Source organism: Chionomys nivalis, chromosome 3 (genome assembly GCF_950005125.1).
Source record: "Chionomys nivalis chromosome 3, mChiNiv1.1, whole genome shotgun sequence".
Taxonomy (NCBI): Eukaryota; Metazoa; Chordata; class Mammalia; order Rodentia; family Cricetidae; genus Chionomys; species Chionomys nivalis.
The window spans coordinates 16,246,843-16,271,744 of record NC_080088.1 but is presented as its reverse complement, the minus strand read 5'-3'; positions in this window follow the sequence as shown (position 1 = coordinate 16,271,744).

Here is a 24,902-nt window from a genome sequence, read left to right as displayed (position 1 = left end):
GTATTATAATACTTTAGAAATAGATGAGTGAACTAATGATACCTAATGTACTTTCAAATTTTACACTTGAGAGTGAAGGCCCTATTGATTTATTGCTCAACTGAAGTAGTATGCAAAGTTGTATTTGCTTCCAATAATGAATGTTAATGATGGCAACTTTCCAAAAGAGGTCACCATTTTCTTAATTTTTGATTAATAGCCTTTTAAGCTAAATTCCTCAGTTGCTTATACTTGTCTTTATATTTAAAATTTTATCACTTCCAAAACTAAAACAAAGCCAGAAACAAACAACAATAGCAAATAGCACCAAGATCAATAAAATCTGGCAAGCTGGATGACAAATATGTTCTGTATGAGAATCTCAAACACATTCCCAGGTTTTCATCATACAAAGATGTAACAGTATTTCATTTGTGTTTTACTAAATAAAGCTTGCCTGAAGATCAGAGAGTAAAACAGCCCCACTAGGCTGTCTTACAGACCAGGCAGTGGTATCACATACAACTTTAATCCCAGTAGTCAACACAACTTTGCCATTCTGAGCAATAGTGCATGCCTTTAATCCCAGCCCTAGACAGGGATATAAGATAGGAAGAGATGGTTCTCAGGAGCATTCTTATTCTGAGATTCCTGGAGGCAGAATTGTCATTTCAGATTGAGGTAGAGGTAAGAACCAGTGGCTGACTGTTTTGATTTTCTGTCTTTCACATTGAAATCCTGCATCTGTCTCTTGGTTTTTCATTAATCATCCTAAACAAAAAACATTAGGTTTTAGTTACAGAGAATTTCAAACAGTGGTAAAACACATTTTGTGTGATTTTACTAGTCAGTACTCCACAGCTAACCTGAGCAGAGTTGTCCTGATATGAATTTAGCATTGTATTTTCAAAAAGTTCCAGTTTTCACAAAAGAGGCCTGTTTTCTCTGCTCAACTGATTGTGGTGAAGAAACTGACTTCCAGAAAGGTTGCATTATTTAGAAGAGGAAATCTCAATTCTTGAATTTCCTCCTTTAGAGCAACAACAGTAGTGGCATTTCTTGGTTAATATTGAAATGGAAGCACCTGTTCACTGTGAGCCATGGCACCCCTGGGCAGGTAATCCTGAGTGATATTAAAAAGCAAACCAACAGCCGCAGGGAGTTAGCCAATGGAAAATATTCCTCCATGGTTTCTGCTTCCGCTCCTGCATCTTAATTTCCTTCTTGAGTTACTGTACTGACTTCCCTTCTGGGTGAACTACAATTATACAGTGACATAAACCCTTCTCTCATCAAGTTGCTTTTGGTCAGGGTGTTTATCAAACCAATATATAACTAACTAGAACAAGGTCCATTATGTTTGAGTTTTTTACCATCTGTCTATATACTTACATTTTTTATTATACCTAAGAATAAAATAATAAATCATTAAATAAAATTGTTGGTTTAATTTTAATTTACCTCTAGTAGACTTAAAAATTAGATTATGTTTGAGCTTTGGTTGTGAGATTAGTCATTTTGAGAAGTTGGGGATATATGAATAATCAAAATTCTTTTCCAGGTATTGAGAATGGAAAAATAATGGTTCATATGGAAATAAAAATCATTTTATATAAGAGAAATAAATTAATACATTAAAAATACCTTCTTCACTATGTTTTATATGCCTATGGAGTACACTTGAGAATGGCAAAAGAGAATTACATACTGCTAGGAAAAAGAAATGAGGTCAATGTGGTTTTAAAAATGGAAGTTGACAAAGTAATATAAAGAGAAATGGCACTTTAGTGATGGAGGAGTTTGAAGGCAGAATTATAGGCTAAGAAGGAGTGTGAACAAAGTCACGAAGTTATGAGGAAACAGATGATTGGCAATTTAACTTCCTTCTCAGAATGCCCGAAGTGCTGAGAAGAGAATGTGAGAAGTAAGGTTAATGGATACACAGGGGCTCCATCATGCATTGCTGAAAACTTATCTCTGGACTTTATGCTATGGTCAGCGACTAACAGATTTGATACAGGAGAGAAATTTAAGTAGAACTGCATTGAGAGTGAGCACATGGGAGAAATACTGAATGTGAATCAAAAGGAGTTCAAATTAGTATGGAGGAGATCTCATTAGCTATTTAGAATCAGGGTGAGATACGCTAGTTCTTCTTTGCAGCCTTCAATCTGCTCAGATTTTTAATTTTTTATTTAAATTTGTTTAACATTTACATTTAACCTAACAAATGTACCTTAATGCCAAGGTACAGGAAAAAATTCTAAACTAACCTAAGCATAAATAAAACAGACACATACAAATTGGAAAGGGATATGAATAAAGTAAACACAGAGAGCTGTTTTCAGTTTAAAAACAAAATCTGAAATAATTCAGTCAAGGTAAATAAATTAAATCCCCAAATGACTAGGAGCAAATATGCTAACTTAAAAGAAACAGCCAGACACAAATGCACACACTCTACATATTTTACCTTACTGATGTTGTGTTGCAGGAAACATTCCCATGGGACCTATAACTCCAAGGCCTCTGTTGGACTAAAAGACCTTATTAAATAATGCATTTCCATTATTTATCATTTAGATATAATACAGTTCTTCTAAAATCTGAGGTAAGGCCTTGTATTTCTGTGAAGTTACAGATTATCTGCACAGTTGTGAGTTTGAGAAGATGGCCATCTTCTATCTGGTGCTATCTCCCTTTAACTAAAATAATGTTATCATCAAAGTGAAAGTTTAAAGTATGGTTAAATAAGAAAAACAGTTAGGACATATCCTAGTAAGATTTTGGCTATAATTTTCTCATGGTCACTGTTATATCAGTAAGTCAGATGTGTTGCATGCACAGGTTAAAGATTTGGCTCCCTTTGGAGGATAGGTTTTAAGATGTTAATAAACAACACAATTTCTGCAAGACAGTGAAGAAATGACCACGTTTAGTTCAATGAAGACAAACAAGAAAGAATTAATTACAAGAGAATGTACTTAAAATATAAATGTCAAGATTACTCTGACTTCATAGCTTCAAAGTTTTCTATGTGAAGATGAATCCTAAAAAAAGTAATCCAACATCAGTTCAGAATTGAGTATATTAAAGGGTTATTTATTTTGGGGTAGACCCACAGATCACAATCCTCTACACAAACAGGGAACAGGAACCAAATATAGCATATGGAAGAGAAAGAGCACATGCAAGCTTTATAGCTGCATTTATAATATACGAAACCATGCCCAAGTGGCTGGTATCTTAAAGGATATTGACTGAAGGAGTTCCTAATGCACCTCCCTCATTTGTCTAAATAAGAGAGTTCTAACCTTAATACAAAACTATATGCAGGGGCTGGAGAGATGGCTCAGAGGTTAAGAGCATTGCCTGTTCTTCCAAAGGTCCTGAGTTCAATTCCCAGCAACCACATGGTGGCTCACAACCATCTGTAATGAGGTCTGGTGCCCTCTTCTGGCCTTCAGACATACAGACAGAATATTGTATACATAACAAATAAATAAATATTAAAAAAAAAACTATATGCAATAAGAACATATATCTAGTATAGAAATTAAAATTACAACCAACATAAACAATATCAAGCAAGAAATATATGGTAAGTGTTTCAATAATTATCCTATTATAAGAAGTCTAAGTCTTGTATTTGTCATAGCTTCGCCAAGTCATAAGAAAGTAACTAGAACTATCTTGTGTTCAACCCCATTGAAGAACTGAAAAGGAAAATAATATTACTTGAGTAAGCAGGAAGTGCAATCAAGCAACTTCCAAAATACACAGCAAATGACAGAGACAACTGGCTACCTGTGTAACCACCCAAAGTCTCATTTGCAATGTTGGAGCAACCAACTTTGGCTAAGACCTAGAGTAACTGACTCACCATTTTCAGTGACAGGAAATTTTTCAAAACCATCTTACCCTGTCTTGGCAAGATTTGACAGGTTGTTTTTTCTTGTATACTGCTTGTTCTGCCCAGACATTGTTCATTTTGTCAGTGATCAATGCATGGAAGGGTCTTTGCCCAAAGGCCAGTTGTGCTAAGAAGAAAACAAGCTCTATGTGGAGTGTCTTTGGCACTCAACATTCTCTCAGAAATAGACCTGTGCTGCCAGTAGCAATCAGGTCTCATGTAAACAGAACCCCAGCTTATTTAAATGTAAAATTCTACAGCTCTTTGAAGTGGTTGAAGATTACCTATATCTGCAGAATGCAATCTCTATGAATCTAAAGAACCTGATTAGTCTAACTATAAGTATGACAAACATGAATGGCTTTTGACCTATAATTTTTAAGACCTATGTAGCGTAAAGACTAAGACTTCATATTAGAATATTAAAAAATCTTTAAGCAACTGTGCAGCAAATGTAGACAATGTATAAGTATTTTGATCAGAGCTAGAAATATATAATGCAATATGATAAATATATCCAACAAAATATCTTAAGCAGAGGTAGAATCATGCATGCTTACAATATGACAAAATAATTTTGTCTAGTTGTACAAATATTGTAAACAGAATTATGAACATATTCAATATAATTTGAATTTGTATCAATATACAAGAATCTATACCAATGTAAATTACCTATAAATGATTGTTCACAAGTATTCACTGTATTAATTATTATTATTATTATTTTATTAGTGTGAGTAAGCTCACAGTAATCTACCTGTTATCCCATCCGAATTTTTTTTCAAAGAAATCCTTGAGGCTACATAATTTCCACACCAACTCCCAGCCCTATACCAGTTTTAATCAACTCCTAATTGATGTTCCTAACCCTGAGGACAATATTAGTTGGGAGAGGAGATGCTATCTTCTAGATTTACTTCCTGTGTCATGGGGGCAATTTTCATTCTATGGAATCCTGTGAAAATAAAATCACGGTTAAGTTTTAAGATTTCTGTCTGGTATAATTGCAAATAGTCTCTGAATATTTGATAGGGTTTTTCTGAGGTTCCTATTTGGATTTCTGGTCGGAAAGGTGCACCATTTTGACTAACCAAGTTGGAACCATCTTAAGCAGCTGGTACCCAAAAGTAGTGTTATAGTAGCACTATCAGCATCATGATATCATACCAAACAGGTGGAGTCATTGTTTCCTAGAAACTTCAAAGATTACTCCAAGAAAATTATTGTTCATTGTGGAAAATTTAAACATTATTTATATAGACTTATATTCAACAAAATGTATAATAGAGACAAAAATATGTATGGAGAAAAGTAATTTTTTTCTAAATTCTTTGTTCTTTCTGTCCCATATCAAATGTTCCTGATATGAGACAGAAAGTCTGAATTTTTCTTTTAACAATGTGCTTAGATTTAGAGAAGGATAGACATTGTCCAAATCCAAATCAAGTTTTGATTTTTAAGTAGACATATATACATGTTCAGATAATTCAATTTTACTGTGCAAATGATATGTCACCAGAAGTCAGATTTCTCTGCTTATTGATTCTTTCTGGATAGCTATCATTTCTTCTTAAGTATCCAAGATCTCTCGACTTTTTGAAGATGAGTATTTCCTGCAAAGAAAAAACCAGTGTAGCCCAGATATTACATTAATTTAAGACTTCTAATCTCTGCAATATTTAATATACAATCCTAGGTTTCATTGAAGGAATTATTAGCGTACATAATGATGCTACATGTGATTTTGGTACATAACCAAAAAGTTAAGAAATATATACAAAATGTCTTCTCGTTTTGGAAATCACATACTACAATGGCTGGACTTTGACAGAAACAAAAAAGCTATCCATCTCCTACAGATTTTTAAAAAAAAAATCAGGAAGGAACAAATCATATTGCAGCACTGCAAATATTCATATTACAATATTTAAGGACACTGGGATAGTTTGTGTTCTGTGATTAGTTGGAAAGTAGAACTTGTATGTGATATAGTTAGGTAATCAATTGATATCTCACAGCAAAGTATAATGCAGAAGGCATGGTTTCTGTTGAATGGGGTAGGAGGTCCCTTTCTCTATGTGTTGCTTTTATTGATTAATAAAGAAACTGCCTTGGTCTGTTGATAGGGCAGAACTTAGGTAGGCAGGGAAACTGGACTGAATGTTGGGAGGAAGAATGCAGAGTTAGGAGATGCCATAGATCTACCACCAGAGATAGACAGGCAGTAAGCCATTGCCATGTGGCTATCTACAGATTAATGTAAATGGGTTAAATTAATATGTAAGACTTAGTCAATAGGAAGCTAGAGCTAATAGGCCAAGTAGTGTTTCAATTAATACAGTTTCTGTATGATTATTTTGGGGCTAAACTAGCTGGGTGACCAGGTTGAACAAGTGAGCCCTCCCTCTGACAGACAAATTTTATAAAACAAAAACGCATAACAACATTATATATTTTGACACATTGAGACACAATCTAGTAATCAAATGAGTATATAATACTTCCAAATTTCTGTACAGCCTCTTCATAGAAAGGCAATACATAACTTTTTAAAAAACAGTGATTAGTCATATGACTAATATTAAATTTAAAACATAATAAATTTTCCCAGCTGGGCATGTATAGAGAGAACATTAGCCTTAAATGATTGACAAACAAATCTTGGCCTCTCAGCTGATTTTTCTTTTAAAACTTTTCTTCCCATTATTAAGACAGAGTAAATTCCATTGATCTATCTGAAATTCATTTAGTCTTCTATTATTTCCATTTTATAATAAAATATTATCAAAGATCTTTAAACTTCTCTCATTGTACTTTTTAATTTCTATAATTTGTGCTTTTATATACTTTTAACTAGTAATGTTTACAGTGTTTACTTTATTTGTTTTAAATGAATTTGAACTTGATTTTTGAATCTTTATGAGTGAACTTTTGCTACTACTTTTTGGGTACTGCTTTTTACTCTATTTAATAACCCATGTGCCTTTTACTTTAGCAGATATAATCTATTTGAGTTTCTCTCATAGGTTTTAGTCATAGGTTTAAGATGGTAAGCTGGGGAATTTGTATTTATAAATATTTAGAACATTTTTAGAGCCAGGTTAGTCTCCTGTGGTATATTATTTGTAGTTTGATAAATCAATCTTGCCTGAACATCAGAGACAAAGTTAAAGCTACTAGAGGTCAGGCAATGGTGACACACACATCAAATCCCACGATTTGGTAATCAGAGTCAGATGGATCTCTCTGAGATCAAGGCCTCCCTGGGCTACACAAGATCAAAGCAGAAACAAATTTGGTGGTGGTACCTCACCTTTAATCCCAGTCCTGTGGAGTCACATACCTATAATTCCAGCACTAGTGAGAATATAAAATGAAAGGAGAGAAATGTTAATCTGCTCAGTTTGCAGTTGCCCCGCATTGGTAGAGGTGAGTCTTTGCTAGTGGTTTGGATGATTTACTTTTTCAGGTTTTCAGGTTGAATCCAATTTCTGTCTCTCGGTTTTTATTATTTGTGCTACAGTATCTTATGTTTGTTTGGTTCCACTAAGAACCCCATTAGCCATTTCTAATCCTATTTGGACGGAAGAGCAATTCACCAATGGGGAATGTAATGGAGATGCAAGTGTCTGGCCCTGGCCATGGAGAAAATTTAATCTTCAAAATAGATCTCTTGCCAGGCAGTGGTGGCACACGCCTTTGATCCCAGCACTTGGGAGGCAGAGGCAGGCAGATCTCTGTGAGTTCGAGGCCAGCCTGGTCTACAAGAGCTAGTTCCAGGACAGGAACCAAAAAGCTACGGAGAAACCCTGTCTCGAAAATCCAAAAAAACAAACAAACAAAAAAAATACAACAAAAAAATGGATCTCTTATTGAGGCATGATGCACACTACTTGTGCTTTTTGTGCACTAATCTTCTCACAAAGGTGAAGACATTTAGAAACAAAAGAAAAACATCATTTCTGGCTTATATGCCTTTCTGTGATGGCATGTCACTTGTCAGTAATGTACACAAACATTTTTCCCTAGCCTTAAGCTTGATTTTGTTGTGATGGTGCTCAATGGTATACCTGATTCATGGTTCTTTTTTGGTAATAAGTAATTTTTTCCCCTGGAGTAAAAGTAATCATTTCCTATGTATGAATATGCTATAAGAGTATCGATTCCTTTCTCTTTCTTGTGCTTCCAGGCTCATTCATTTTTTTTGGTTGGATTTTTCTTTGATGTAGGAACTCAAGTGTTCAGGCAACTAACTCTCTTCCCTTGCTTGCTTGGAGTTATGAAGTGAAATAAATTATTTCACTTTTATCTGGCTTATTCATATATTTTATATCTTGACAAAATTGAAACAGAACATATTACAATGTTTGTAAATTCTTTCAGGAAATATTCCACAATTCATAATTATGCATCCAGTATAATACTGATAAGAAATCTAACAGCTGGATTTTCAAAAAATGTCATTTAAAAAATTACTAGGGACAAAAATAAAATAATATTTCAACAAAACATTAGAAATCAATTACTGCAACAAAAATGTTCATGACTCATCACTAGAAAACTTTCATCCTGTAAATTTAAAATGAAATTTGTATATTCAAATCTAATGAGTTTACTTGACTCTATGAGAAAAAATAAAATTGAATCATAGTTTTCTTTTCATGACTGAAATTGCAAAATATATTTATGTGCAAATCAATCCCATACCAGTTATGATTTAAAGGGATATTTATTTAGGGGGGTAAAACCCACGAAACACCAACCATCAGGAGTGGAGCCTAGTCACTGGAGCAGGAGCAGGAACCTAGTGCTGGAACCAAGAGAGTGGGCCGAGGCTTACCGCTCTTTTTTAAAGATAAATAGACCATGCCCCAGTGGACTGGTATTTCAAAAGCTATTGGCTGAAGGAGCAGAAGGCGCTCCTGCAGCTCAATGGGCTTGTACTTCAGTGACTATTGGCTGAAGGAACAGAAGGTCCTCATGCATCAATATATCATATATCAACAATTATTGTATATCATTTGGAAATAACAAGAAATTTAAAATATGTCCCCAATTTTAGGGTTATAGCCAGATCTCTCTCTCTCTCTCTCTCTCTCTCTCTCTCTCTCTCTCTCTCTCTCTCTGTCTGTCTGTCTATCTGTATTGACAGTGTCAGAGATAGGATCTCTCTCATGGCATATGTCTAAATTTGGACCAGTAATTAGTAATTAGTTGACCACTCCCATAATTTCTACACTACCCCACAACATCTTGTATACAGGACAAATTGGAGGATGGAGGTTTTGTGGTTCAGCCGGTGTCCAAATCTCTCCACTGGAAGTCTTAACTATAACAGGAGATGTCCTGTGTATGTTGTGTTTCCCCCATTGTAAGGAGCATTAGTTAGGGTTACCAAATTCAAGAACACATCTAAAAGACTATCTACCACGATCAAGTAAGATGCATCCCAGAGATTTAGGGATGTTTCAACATAAAAAACAGTGTCATTGTAATACATCATATAAACAAACTGAAGGAAAAATACCTCATATCATCTCATTGGATACTGAAAAAGCCATTGACAAAATCCAACACCTTCATGAAAATAGTCTTAGAGATTTCAAGGATACAATGGATACACCTAAAAATAATAAAGGCCATTTACAAAAAGTTGAAAGTCAACATTAAATTAAATGGAGAGAGACTCAAGACAATGTCACTAAAATCAGGAACAGGATGAGACCCTCCACTGTCTACATATCTACCCTACACAGAACTTAAAATTCTAGCTAAAGCAATAACATAAATTAAAAAATTAAAGAGGATGCAAATTGGAAAAGAAGAAGTTAAAGAATTGCTATTTCCAGATTATATGATAGTATACATAAACAATCCCAAAAGTTCTACCAGAAAGTTCCTATTCCTACAGCTAGAAAACACCTTCAGCAAAGTAACTGAATACAAGATTAAAAAGAGAGAGAGAGAGAGAACAAAAAAAGAAGAAATTAGTTGTTCTCCTATATAGAAATGATAAATGGGCTTATAATGAAATCAGGGGAGGGGGGCCTGGAGACATGGCTCAGAGGTTAAGAGCATTGCCTGCTATTCCAAAGGTCCTGAGTTCAATTCCCAGCAAAAACATGGTGGCTCATAACCATCTGTAATGGGGTCTGGTGCCCTCTTCTGGCCTGCAGGCATACACACAGACAGAATATTGTATACATAATAAATAAATAAATATTTAAAAAAGAAATTAGGGATACAATCCTTCATAATAGCCACAAATAACCTAAAATATCTTGGTGTAACTCTAATAAATCAAGTAAAAGTCCTGTATGGAAAAAAAATCAAGTATTTGAAACAAAATTGGAGAAGATATCAGGACATAGAAATATTCCCCATGCTCATTAATTGGTAGTATTATATATTAAGAATGGCCATCTTATCAAAAGCAATCTACAAATTCAATGCATTCCCCATCAGAGCTATAGCACAATTCTTAATATACCTTACAAAAACAATACTCAAATTCAAATGGAAATACAAAACAAAATAAAACAGATTAGCTGAAACAATCCTATAGTACAAGAACTGTTGGAGGTATCACCATACGTTTTTCCAAGCTATACTGCAAAACTCTAGTGATAAAAAGCATGATATTGGTACAAAAAAAGATATGTTCATCAATCAAATTGAATTAAAGACACAATAGCATTGCCAATAATTATTTTGTGAGGGAGGTGGTTAAGGTGTGACCCATTCCTGAAACTAGACACTTCATCTGGCTTTAAGAGATGTCCAGCTGTAGCTCCATCTCCATTAGTTGGAAATTCATCTTAGATCACCTTCATACACATATGTATTTTAAGACACTTCTGGTAGCATATTAAGTTTCAATATAATAGTTTAAAAGGCCTTAGGTTTAGCTGTCACTTCTCATATTTCCTTCCTCTTTTCCCACAGGAATGGGGAAAATGAGGACATGCCTCACCATTTGATTTTCCAGGCTCAGCCTTACTCACCCATCCATTGCTATTCTATTCCCCATTCTTTGAGTGATTTAATACTCCTCTCAGTCCCTTATTCTACATCTAATCTCTATGGTAATATGAATTAAAGTCTTCTTATAGAAGGCTTAACAGCAAGCATTCACATATAAGTAAAAAAATATATTTGTCGTTTGGGTCTGAGTTGACTCATTAACAATTATTTTTCTTTGTCTATTTTTTTGTTCTTTATTTTCATTTACCTGAGAATTTGGCAATGTCATTTAAACAGCTTTGCAAAAGTTCACTGTATAATGTTATGATGTTTATTTATTCATCCACTGACAGCCATTTATTTCTATCTTCCTGAAGAACTGCCACCCTGATTTCCATAGTGGTGTAAAATGTTTGCATTCTACCAGGAAAGGATTAGTGCTCCTCTTATTCCCAATATTGTGAGCATGTGCTATCTTTTGTTTTATTGACCTTGACCTTTCAGAGAGTGTAATATGAGATTCCTATGTATTTTGAAGTATCACTCAGAGTTATTTTTATTATGGTTACAATTTTTTATGTTTAGTGATATCTCTTGTAAAGTCAATCTCTTTCAAACTTTTATCATGAAGGGATGAAGGATTTTGTAAATGGTTTTTCAGCAACTAATCAAATGATGTATGAAAAAGGAGAAAAACAGGATAACTGAAACTATCATGTAAAATAAAACAAGTTTCAGAGGTATCATAATCCTTGATTTCAAGTTCTACTACATGTATTATTGAACTAAAAATAGAGAGTTGAATTAATAGGGTCAAATTGAAGAGCCACACCATGAATGAATAAATATAAAATAAATGAATCTGCATATTGATGGGCACCTGATTTTTGACAATGAAGTCGAAATTACAAAGTGGGAAAAAAAGAAATCACCTTTAATAAATGGTTCTGGAATAACTACATGTCAGCATGTAGATGGATGAATAGAAACCTCTATATAAAAACCTGCACAAAACTCAAGTACAAGTAGATTAAATACCTCAACCAGATACAGTGAACCTGACAGAAAAGAAAATGGAGAATAGCCTTGAGCACATTGTTTTTACATCTCTGTCTCTTTATGAAGGTTGTGTGAATGAGCACAGGTATCCAGAGAGGCCAAAAGTGGATGTTGGATCCTATGGGTGCTTTAGAGCTACTCAGTGTGGGTGTTGTAATGATTTGGGGTCATTGTATACATTTTTAATAACTGAGCCATCTCTATAGTACCCAAGATATCATTTGAATAATGGATAAGCTGATGTTTTTAGGAAATATATTATACTCCAAATTTATTCTGCTAAAGAGTATTAAATATAAGACAGTGAGATGGCTTAGAGGATACAGGCATTTCCCACCAACCTAGATGTCAAAATTACATCCCAAAATTTTACATATTGCAAAAAAGACTGATACAGGAAGATTCTTTTCTGACCTCCACCAATGCTTGCATGAGTGCTTTCCTCACAAAATAAAAAAAATAAAAATAAAAATTAGAAATATTACATATAAAAATTTCATTGACTATTTGATAAGACTAGATTATCATGGCTTACTAGACAGAAACTGAAGATTTTTCTCACGTTTAAGTTGTTCATTTTATTTTCAAATCTCCAAGATCTTGAATATGAAAAATCCCCTGAGAATTCAAGGGACTTCTACATTGTTTCTTTATCTCTTGACAGTGACAAAAAATGAAAATTCTGTGGCATTTTAATTGCTCTCACATAAGAAGAACAATAACCTAAGGTAGTCAAAAGTGCTGAAAGGTTGATTTTCTGCTCTAATGAATTTTAAAACCACTTTAAAGAAATAACTACATAGTTCAACTGAGTGTAGGAAGTAAGTTAAAATTCAGAACTGCATGTAACAGTTAATTTTATGCTTGCTACCAATCATATCTTTGAATTTAATACTACATGAAATAAATATGAACTCTAATGCATTTTTTTCTTTTGTTCAGGTTTTTTTTTTAAAACATTTTAATAGTGGCTGACAAGATGACTCAACAGATTCTGGAAGCCGCATGCAGAAGACATGGACTGATATTCTTCAGTTATACTCTGACCTCTACATGTGTTCTGTGGCATGCATTAACATGCTTACATACATATATACAAAATAAATATGCAAATATAAAATACTAGATAAACTTAAGTTTTTGACTATATAAAGATATGATATTTTATAACTGAAAATATTTTTATGAAATTTAGTTAATACAAGCTAATTATACACAACTGTAAAAAATTTGCAGCTTATCTGTTCACAATCAAGCATTGCTAGAACACTAATTTTATGGTCCAGGTAGCCCTGGATCTTTGCCGAAGGATGGCGCACTTCTTATGGCTGCACTTCTTACAGAATGACCCTGCTTCTAAAGCGAAAAACTTCAGTTGAGCTCTCAGTTTCAGTTCATCCCCAGTCATAGATCTTTACTGCCTCATTGAGCAGAACCTATTTTGAATGGCACTGTGGCACAAACTAATCCAAACAGAGGTGACAAATATTGCAGAATGAGCACATGTGCACATTAAGGAGGAAGGTATCAACACTTTTAGATGGGAGGTCAGAAGAAAAGTACAAATAAATGACTGTCCATGGCATTCTTTATAAGATTAATCAAAGACTGCTACAAGAATCACATTTCCTCTTTAAATGGATTTGAGAAAACTTAGTATCTTGGTATTAAACTCACAAATGACTCTAGCTATAGGCATCAGTGAAGGATTATTAGAGAAAAAATGCGTTGCTGAACAGGGAGGACACAGCAACTAATTAAAATGTTGTGCAAACAATGTTATTTCTTATAGAGAACACTGTAATATATTTTAGATATTTTCAATATCTGATTTCCATGTAATGTTACAATAATAAATAGTACATTATCTTCAATCAGGTCATGACTTTGTTTTGAGCCCTGGACTTATTGACCTGTAACAGAATAAAGATGTGGAAATGTCATTCACACCTCTTAATTGGTATCATTAAGAGGATTATTTTTTTTTAATGCCAGAGGACAAGTAAGAGACCTCCCTGAGATTAGTATGCACTTGGGAAAGCTGAAACTGTCTTCTAATGAGAACACAATGCTTGTAGCTCTTTCAAATGAACCAATTAGCATTTGCTACACATTTTAAGACAGATCTGTTGCACAGGACACATTGAAGGTAGTTCTAGTTTCCAGCCAGAAACAGGGAAGAGTTACAAGAAATTAAAATGGTTCACACAAATAGAAGAGATTATAGAAAGAGAAAATCTGATTTGTGTGTGTGTGTGTGTAAATATGGTCAAAAAATGTTTCTTAAATGTACAAGTATCTTAATGCTAAATATAAACACTTTTGAACATTTTCTTTGAAAATTATGATTAGTACATTAATATGTAAACTACATACAAAACTCCAAATATTCTTTCTGTGTGTTTGGCATATATATATATTCTTGAGGGTCTCAACTATCTTCTCAGGAAAGTTGATGTTTACAAAGCATTTTTCTGGATTCAATACCCAGAGAAGACTTTCAAGGAACAAATTCAAACTAATATTAGAGAAATAATATAGTATATAGTAGGAGCTGTGGGCTGTGTTCCTGCCGCCCCAGCTCATGGTCGCCTGGCTAGCTTATGCCCCAAAATAATGACACACAAACTGTATTCTTTTCAACACTGCTTGACCCATTTCTATTCATGGGTGTAGCACCCTAAGGAGCGCTTACCAGGAAGATTCTAGCCTACGTCCATCCTGGGTCGGAGCTTCATCATGTCTGTCTCTGAGAGGAGCTGCCCTGCATCTGAGCTCACTTCCTCTTCCTCCCCGCATTCTATTCTGTTTACTCCACCCACCTAAAGGCTGGCCAATCAAATGGGCCAAGGCAGTTTCTTTATTAGCCAATGAACTTCCTCCATCATTTCCCCTTTTCTGTTTAAACAAAAAAAAAAGGGAAGGCTTTAACTTTAACATAGCAAAATTACATATAACAAAACAGTTATCAAGCAAGAATTATAGTTACAATATTTATATCTATTTTATCTTTCATCATAACAATGGAAAACTATAACTATCTATCTATTCTTCAACTCCATCAAAGACTCCAGAAGAATACAATATTACCTAAGCAAACAAAAAGTAAGCAACTTCTAAACTCTAGAAATGACAGAGACATATCGCTGCCTGGACAGTCACCCAAAGTTCCTCTGTACCATTGGGGCATCAATCTTCAGCCTTCAGGCCCATAGTATCCAGCAGCCTTTTCCATGAAGCAGGAAATTTCAAAGGCAGTTCAGTCACTATCTGCTGTGTCCTACAGAATGTCTTGCAGACTCTTTTATAAATCAGGAACCCCAAAAGATCATCTCACCTTTAGGCAAGTTCAGCAGTCCTTTCTCTGTGGGTTCTTTGTGTCCAGTTTATGCAATAGTCCAGGCAAGAGCAGTTTCTTGCCCAAATGGCTATCAAAGTCCATAAGGTGCCTCTTCGATGCCCATCTTCTTCTTGAAGTAGATTGGTGCTGCCAGGAGCAGAGTGTCTCATTTTCATGAAAAACCTTAAGTTATTAAAACATTTAAAATACCATATTCTCTAGCCTTTGAAAGATATAATGAATGCCTATCTGAAATATATGCATGTACATCTAGAAAATCTAACCAACATGACTACAAACTTGACTATTATTGATAATTATCCATTAACAACCTATATATATTACATTTTTAAGTGAACTACACAATCACAATACCTTAATCAATATCAGAAATACATATACATATAATAAAATTGACCTTAAATTAATATCAGTAAACCAAGATTCATATCAATGCAAATTATTCACATCTATGTCATCTCCCCCTTTAAATGTAAAAGAACATTTATAAATATATGGGAACATGGGCTCAGTTTTTTCTCTCCAAACTGCTTCCTGCTGAATGGGGGCGCTGTTATTCGGGTCTTTCATGGGATAACCTGTCTGCTAGGTTCATCTCAGTTGGCAGTTGAGCGAAGCAATTTTTTAAGGGTGTTCACAGCAACCCTTCAGGAGGGCATGGTCTATCATACCATATTGGGATCGAAGAAGCAATCCACAGTGTCTCATCCTCTGTGAAAACAAAAGAAGAAACTCTTTTCTAAAGTATCATATCCTTAGATCCAAATTCTGAAGTCAAGGTATTTTGAAAATATCTATCTTGGATTAGTTCAGCAACATTTATAAACAAATATCTTTTAGCAGCTGTTGCTCCTTCCTCAGCATTCAAACAATTCAAACAGAGCATAATAGCATATAGTATCAAGATTCTCATTGTATTTTCCATCTTTATTTTAACCTCTATTTCGTTTACTTTTACTTTTATTTTATATTTTCTGTATATCTTCGTCCTGGAATAACTCTGTAGACCAGGTTGTCCTTGAACTTTCAGAGATCCTTCTGTGTCTGCCTCCCAGGCATTGGGATTAAAGGTGTGTACTGCCACACCTTGAAGTCACAGAGGCCAATCTCCCTCTGCCTCCCAAGTGTTGGGATTAAAGGTGTGTACTACCACACCCAACTACTTCCTTATTTTTGTTTTTTCACTTTTAAGAACTTTAACTTTCAGCCTGCATATATTTTTAAATACACTGTAAATCATTTAAAGGTTTTCTTTGTCTTTGAATCTCTCTTTACTGTATCTCTCTCTTTTTCTGACCACACGAGCCTTTAATTTACCAAGCAATATCACTAGGATAAAAGCCGTGGCTTTGACGGCTGGATCCAGCACATTCCTTAGCTTTCCAGCCTCGTGGCGGAGATACTGGCTGTAGCCATGTTTATCACCACAACTCTGTGGCGTTTCAAGGTCCTTGTCAGCAAACAAGCTACAACACTCAAATGTTCTCTCTGTAGCTGACCTCCTGCCTCAAAGAGTCAGAGTTGCCCTGGCAGGACAGACCAGAAAGTCAGCGTTTTAAATAAAACAACACAACTTTTTTCCTGCTACGGCTGAAAACAAACAAGCATGCAGTCAGCTTTTATCAATACCATTTAAGTGTTTCGTGGCAGGACCTCTTAATGAGCTGCAGGGTTCTGCAGCTGAAGCTGAGTCAGGAAGCCTCTCTTAGATGAGAGTGCTTGCTTGCCTCTAGCAAGCAGAGCAGACCCAAGAAATTGCTGCTACAAAAAAAAAACCAGCCTGGTCTACAAGAGCTAGTTCCAGGACAGGCTCCAAAACCACAGAGAAACCCTGTCTCGAAAAACCAAAAAAAAAAAAAAAAAAAAAAAACCATGCTTTACTCTATTCTTTCCCAAGCTTTCTCAGGCTTTCTGTAGATTCAGTGCCCCATGTCTGGGCGCCATTCTGTTGAAGGAGCTGCGGGCCTCTTCCCACAGCCTGGCTCATGGCTGCCTGGCTAGCTCTAGCTCTTACTGGCTAATTCTCATATCCCGATCAACCCATCTCTAATAATCTGTGTAGCATCAGTCTTACCAGGAAAGATTCAGCATGTCTGACCTGGCAGCTTGCTTCATCGCTTCTGGCTCTGAGAGGAGCTGCCCTGCATCTGAGCTCACTTCCTCTTCCTCCCAGCATTCTATTCTGTTTACTCCACCCACCTAAAGCCTGGCCAATCAAATGGGCCAAGGCAGTTTCTTTATTAGCCAATGACCTTCCTCCATCAATAGTAACATAGATTTGGATGAGAAGAGTAAAGATGAACAAAGTTATTGGGAATTGAGACAAATGGATTGCATTTTCATAGAAAAAAATTCCAAAGTTTCAAAAGAAAAAATAAGACATACATAAAGATCATGTGATTAAAATATACATAGAGGAGCATTCACAAGAAGTACAAATTCAAACGAGATAAAATCCCAGACTGAAGAAAGAAAAGTGGTGTGGGAAGGGAGCAAAACAAAAAGAAAATTGCAATTGATAACTACTGGAAAAGGGAAAATCAGTTTGCTCAAAGGGAATGATGTTGTATATCAAGCATATCCTAAAACAGAACATAAGGTCAATAGAAGATGACAAATACAACATCCTTTGATGTTTTTGTGGTTTTGGCTTATATTGTCATTTCTTAAATTCATTTTTTAAAATTTCTTTCTTTTAATGTTTCTTCGTCTTTGTTTTTTGAGAGAAAACTATGGTGAGGTTGAGAGGGTCATGAGAATGGGCAGTTATGGGAGAACTTGGGAGATAATGATGAACATCATCAAAATATATTTATTAAAAATTTAAAATAATTTAAAAGTGTAAGAAAAATGAATATAAAAGTATTAAATAATAAAACACGATCAAAATACAAACAAAACATTGTCATTCACTTAGTAATAATGTGCATATAATATATATCAAATTTTAAAGTAAAATTCATTATAAATAATTTATGACTAAATATTAAACTATAAATTTATGATTAAAAGCCATAATTTATATATGTTTTCATGACAGTGATATAACAAAGTTGCATCATTATGTATTTTAAGCAGTTTTAGTGCATATATTTTGCTAATAGCATATAATCTCTATTGTTTTGAAGAAAAGTCATTAAAATTAGGGGTTTTTATTTTCTTTTCATGAATTTCCTACAATCTTGTCTAAAGTTACAGTTTCATGGTGAATAGATTCAAATTATTCCACTTAATTGATTTTACTGTCTGTATAATAACAAATATAATTGAAAAATTATTCTCTGAGGGATTCCAAACATCTGCTAATTTCTGAGCAAACTCTGCCAGAGGATACAGCCTGCTCTAAATTTTAAAGGTTTGCAATATCAACAGTTCAGTTAAAATAGTATAGGAAGTAAGCTATTTGGATTTATTTGTATTTTCAATTTTTATGAAGCAAATTTTCAAAAAATAAATTCTCAAATAATTTCTCTGAGTAGTTTAAATATTCTGCCTAACAATTATACTTGTAACTGTTCCTAATGTTGCTTCTTCTCAAACAAAGAGTAAACAAATCCCGAGGAAAAAGATCCCCAGTCAGTCATTTTCACCCAAAGCTAAGAAATTTACTTTTCATTTACTTTTGTAAGAAACTTGAGCATTTTTCTTTTCCACATTTAATTAAAATGTAGTAATTGTTGCAATATTGAAAATAAACAGTAGCTTTTAAAAAATGTCTTAATGAAAACTACATAATAGCCTGAGGAATTCAAAGTGAAATTTCAAAAAATATTTGCTTGTAATAACTTCTAGATCATTGATGTGCATTTCTGTTGGTGTAAAATGTACCGTTTTACTTTTTAAGTTTTCATTTTAAGGAACATAAAAAATGCATATTTTCAAATACTTTAATTTAGCCTGGTGGTTGTTTCAGACACCTTCAATTTCAGCAATTAGAAAGTAGAGGCAGGTGGATCTCTGTGAGTTAATGGCCAGCCTGATCTACAGAATGAGTTTCAGGATACACAGAAGTACCAGAAGTATGCAGAGAAATCCTGAAGAGTCTGTTTCCAAAAAGAAACAAGAAATCATTTAATTTATATTTAAATGCAGCTCAACTTTTTCAAAAGCTTGTGTGTCTGTTTGTATGTGTGAGTGAGTGTGTATGTATGTGTATGTGTGTATATGTGTGCATGTGTGTGTGTACAGAGAGAGAGAGAGTAAAGTTAAAGACTATTTTATTGAACACAAGTATGGAATTCTCAAAAATAAGTAAAACTTTAAGATATAGCTACTGTGCTTATTATTTCACTTAAATGTCCATTGGGAACTAGTGAGTTGGCACAGCAGTTAAGAGCACTGGCTGCTCTTCCATTAGTCTTGTGTTTGAGTCCTTGTTACCATACGACTCTAATAGGCTGTAATATCAGTTCCAGGAGAAACTACTGTGGCCTCTTCTGATCTCTTCAGGAAGTGTACACATGTGGTTTACAAAAATAGATGCAGGCAAAATATCCACATATATAAAAAATAATGTAAGCAAAATAAGGGGTATCTTTTTAGTACAACCTTTTCATATAGGAACTTTTAAAATAAAGGCAGATACATCTTTATCCTTTTGTCTTACTTTGCTTAGCCATATCGGAGTAATACACAAAGCCAGTGATAACCAACAATGTAGACACTATGCATTTTAGCTGCTAAATACCAACTTTCTCAAAGAAAAGATTTTATATTTATATTTATATTTACTTTGCATTTAAGTACTCATTTATGGGTTGGCCTTCAAACTGAATAATATTCTGTCTTAATCCTGTGTTCTATTGTTAAACCTGTGTTCCCCTTTGTGCAACTTTGTGTTTATTTTTATTTATATTATTATATCTATGGATATTTCTGAAAAGTTCTCACAATAACGTATGAAGAGTTAGAACATACAAGCTTTCCAAAAATAGACTGAAACAATGCTAATAATATAAAGTTGATTATTCTTGAATTTCAAGATAACCCAAATCCTACTATATTCCTTTTGTATATTGTATGATTACTTATAGTCCTCTGCTTCCTCACTACCATTTGTGTGGTGAACTCCCAAAGAGCATTAGATGAACTGTGGAATACTGGTTTGAGAATGTAATTTGTAAGATCCACAATATTATAACAATCTTACATTATTACCCTGAGCCAGAGGACTGTGTCTGAGTTCTGTTATTTGTGACTGAGAGTTGATGTGCCATTTATAACTCTATTCTTTGAAATAAAGAGCCCTAATGATGATTTTCATACATGAGTGCAGATGCATCAAACAGCACAGACTCAATTGACAAATCCCTCTGCTCATTTTAATAAAGAATAGTTAAGAACAAGGAAAAAATTCAAGTTAAAAAAAATCACATCTTGAGGTCCTTTACAAAACTACTTGGAATAAGATATCACCAAACATGAAACATAAAATAAGTAAATTGGGAAAGGTACCCCCAAACAAAAGAAAACAAAAACAGAAACAAATTCTGAGCAAAAATATGAAAATAAGACAAAAAATGAATGAAACAAGAGAAGAGCTAAAATACCCAAAGACAAAAATCACTTCATAGGAGCACCATGTTTAACCAAAAGGAATACATGAAGGATTGTTTAAAGATGTTTCCTGTGTTTACAAAAAAAGAAGTTATAGGTTCTAGCCATGAATGAGACCATGATTTTGTCAATCAAAATGCTTAACTCATTAAATCATTTGAGAAAGAAACAATTCTGAAACCAAGTAATCCAACATCTGTGGCGCAAAGATAGAGACAGAGATGCTGGCCATCCTCTGGCACAGAACATTGAGTACTTTGGGTCTATATTTTTAGTGGCATTATAGAATAGATTTCCATAATTCTTTACACAATGAGCTCGAAATAAAAAAAAAAACAAGGCCAAAAACAAAGAATCTGATAGGCAACAGATGTCCTGAGATGCATGAACAAGGCAGATGGAAGCAGTGTGCAAATAACAAAAGATGTGACGATGCAAAGATGAAAGAGGCATCAAGGATGATTGTTCAGAAGGTGAGGAAAGATTCTTTGAAAAATGCTTCGCCGATAGAAAGATGATCTGGGATTTAATAAGTAGAAGAAATAGGTTAGGAAAGCAAACAAGCAAGAAGGGAAAATTGTCAAATAATCTGGAGGAATAAACAAAGTGAATGAAAGGAAGGGATAGAGGGAGGGAGAGATAGAGGGACAGACAGGGTGCACATTAATCTGTGGAAAGAGTTGCTAGAGGAGAATTTCATATTGTATGATGTAACACTTAATACCCAAATGAGTAGTTTTAGAATAATTGATATGGTTCATAAAATAAAGAAATTAGATATCTGCATTGCTGAAAATTATTTAAAACTGCTTATATAAACAAATGCATCTTTACGACAGAAAAAATCACCTTTTACATGTAAGCAAAATATAGTGGACATAAATATGTAATATGTCCTGTGAATACAGCATCATTTTTTCTAATCTCTAGTCTGTTTTAATTATTTTGTGTCTTGAATGATTAAGTGTTTTTGATTATCCTTTTAAATTTATTTGAATACAAGTCTTATGCTGAAAATTATTTGGATAAACATAACTGTTTTAAAGATAAACTGATTTTAATATTGAAATTCTTGAGTTGGTCAGTCATCAATAGCATTTTCAGAACAAGTGTTGATTTTCCCTCATTGCATTCATGGATGGGATTTCTTGACACAGACAACTTTGTCTTTTATTTATTTCTATTGGTTTTATGTGGAGGTACTAGAAATATAGTTAATGTTCTCAATATGCATTTACAATTCAAAAATATTTTACATGACTCCCATATCATAACTGTTTCAGTTACAAAAAGTTGAAACTTACAGTCCAGTGCTCCGATGTGGGTCTCTGCCTCTGTTTCCATCTGTTGTTGGACAAAGGTTCTATGGTGGTTTTTAAGATAATCATCAGTCTGAATACAGGGCAAGGTCAGTTTGGGTACCATCTCCTCTATTGCTTAAAGTCTTAGCTGGGGTCATCCTTGTGGATTCACGGTAATTTTTCTAGAGCCAGGTTTCTTGCTAATCCCATAATTGCTCCCTCAATCAAGATATCTTTCCTTGCTCTCATATCTGTCCTTCCTCCATCTTGACATTCCCTCAAGTTCTCCTCAACCCTCCTTTTCTCCCTCCTCTTCCCTTTCTCCCCTTCCTTATATCTCCCCACCCCCATGCTCCCAGTTTTGTTAGGTGACTTTGTCAGTTTCCAATTTTCAGGTGGGTCTATATATGTTTTTCTTTGGATTTACCTTATTACTTAGCTTCTCTAGGATCATAAACTATAGGCTCAATGTCCTTTGTTTATGAGTGAGTACATACCATATTAATTTGGGGGGAGTCAGTTACCTCACTCAGGATAGTGTTTTCTAATTCCTTCTCTTTGCATGAAAACTTTAAGATGTCATTGTTTTTTTACTGCTGAGCAGTACACTAATGTGTAAATGTGCCATACTTTCTTTATTCATTTTTCAGTTGAGGGGCATCTAGATTGTTTCCAGGTTCTAGCTATTACAAATAATGCTGTTATGAACATAGTTGAACAAATGCTTTTGTAGTATGACTGTGCATCTTTTGGGTATATTCCCAAGAGTGGTTTTGCTGGCTCCTGAGGTTGGTGGTTTCCCAGTTTTTGGAGAAAACACCACACTGATTTCCAAAGTGGTTGTACAAGTTTGCATTCCCACCAGCAATAGATGAGTGTTCCCCTTACTCCACATCCTCTCCAACATAAGCTATCATTAGTGTTTTTGATCTTAGCCATTCTGACAAGTATAAGATGGTATCTCAGAGCTGTTTTGATTTGCATTTCCCTGATAGCTAAGGAAGCTGAACATTTCCTTAATTATCTTTTGGCCATTTAAAATTCTTCTGTTGAGAATTTTCTGTTTAGTTCAGTACCCCATTTTTAAGTGGATTATTTAAAATTTTAGTGTCTAATTTATTTTGTTCTTTATATATTTTGGAGACTAGTCCTTTGTCTAATGTGTTGGTGAAGATATTTTCCCACTCAGTAGGCTGCCTTTTTGTCTTACTGTGTCCTTTGCTTTACAGAAGCTTCTTAGGTTAGGAGGTCCCATTTATTTATTGTTGCTCTTATTGTCTGTGCTACTGGGGTTATATTTAAGAAATGATATGAGGTCAAGAACATGAAGGGTTCATCCACTAAAACAGTTTACCTGAGTGAATGGGAGATCACCAACTCCAGCTGGACTGTGAAGAAACAAGTATAGGACCAAACTAGTTCCTCTGAATGTGGTTGACAGTTTTATGGCTGGAGCAGACTGAAGGGTTACTGGCAGTGAATTTATTTCTACTGCACGTACTGTTTTTTAGGATTCTATTCTCTTCCTCGGTCTACATGTATTAGGGAGGGCCTTGGACCTTCTACAAAGCAAAGTACCTTACCCTTTCCTAGGATTAGATGGGGGTGGAGTGGGATGGTGTGTGGAACAGACAGAGTGGAGGGACAGGGAATTTGAATTAGTATTTTTAAAAATAATATAATAAATTAAAAATAAAAGTTGAAATTTCATCTAAAATGCCAATAACTTCATTGTATAAAATTCTGAACAAGCATGATATGAGTACTATAAAGAGAGTGAAGTTACTCTACATTAAAATGGCACTATACTGGTACTATAGAGACAGGATTGCCTAGAATAAAGATAACATTTTCATTGTGCTGTTTCATTTGGCAATCGACTAATAATTTATCTGCACATACTTTCTTTAGATATTATAATTTATTATCATAGAAAATATTACCTGCTAATTTGCATACCAGCTACCTGTAAAGTACAATTCACTGAACAGATAACATTTCCCCCTTGCATTGCATCTTTAGTTATCTTCATTACCTCTACTTGAAAGAAAGAATAGCTCAAAAGCATGAAAATTACATGGTTTATGCATTGAAAAGCTCACTGAGTACAGTAATTTTCTGATACTAAATTAATTATTATTCACTCTACAGATACAAGCTATTACAAGCTGTTAGTATGAATTGGTATTTGTAGTAGGTTTAGAAAGTTGAAGTTTTGCTTTGGTGCTTTTTAAGACATATCTGCAGTCCATTTTATAATGATAAATTACTCAACAAGTCATATAATTGTCTGGTGAAAGAATCAACATTACTTTGAAAATATGTTTTGCATGTAAAGGTTTAGCTAATATAGATTTTAACTAAATAGTGATTGGTATGAAAGGATAGACAAATATATTAAGCTCCCAAATAATGAAGTTTTCTTTTTGGCAGATCCAGTGATGACTTCAAGGTTAGCACAAAAATGTAAATTAGTTTTACCTATTCTTTGATGATGTTCAAATAAGATCTTTTTAGTAATTGTTCATTACATTATAGATGACAACTAACAGATACTTGAAAATTAGGGCAATACTGAATGTTTTGTGTTACTTTTCATTTTATGCTATCTGTCAAAATTTTTTTTCTGGTTAAATTGGAAGGCAAAAATTTAGTGGAGGTGATTTAAAATTAAAGTGTGTTTCTGTCACCAGTAAAAGCCAGATATACTACAGTGTACCCACAAACCTCAGACATATTGCTTTCAATTTTTTTCTGTGCCATCATC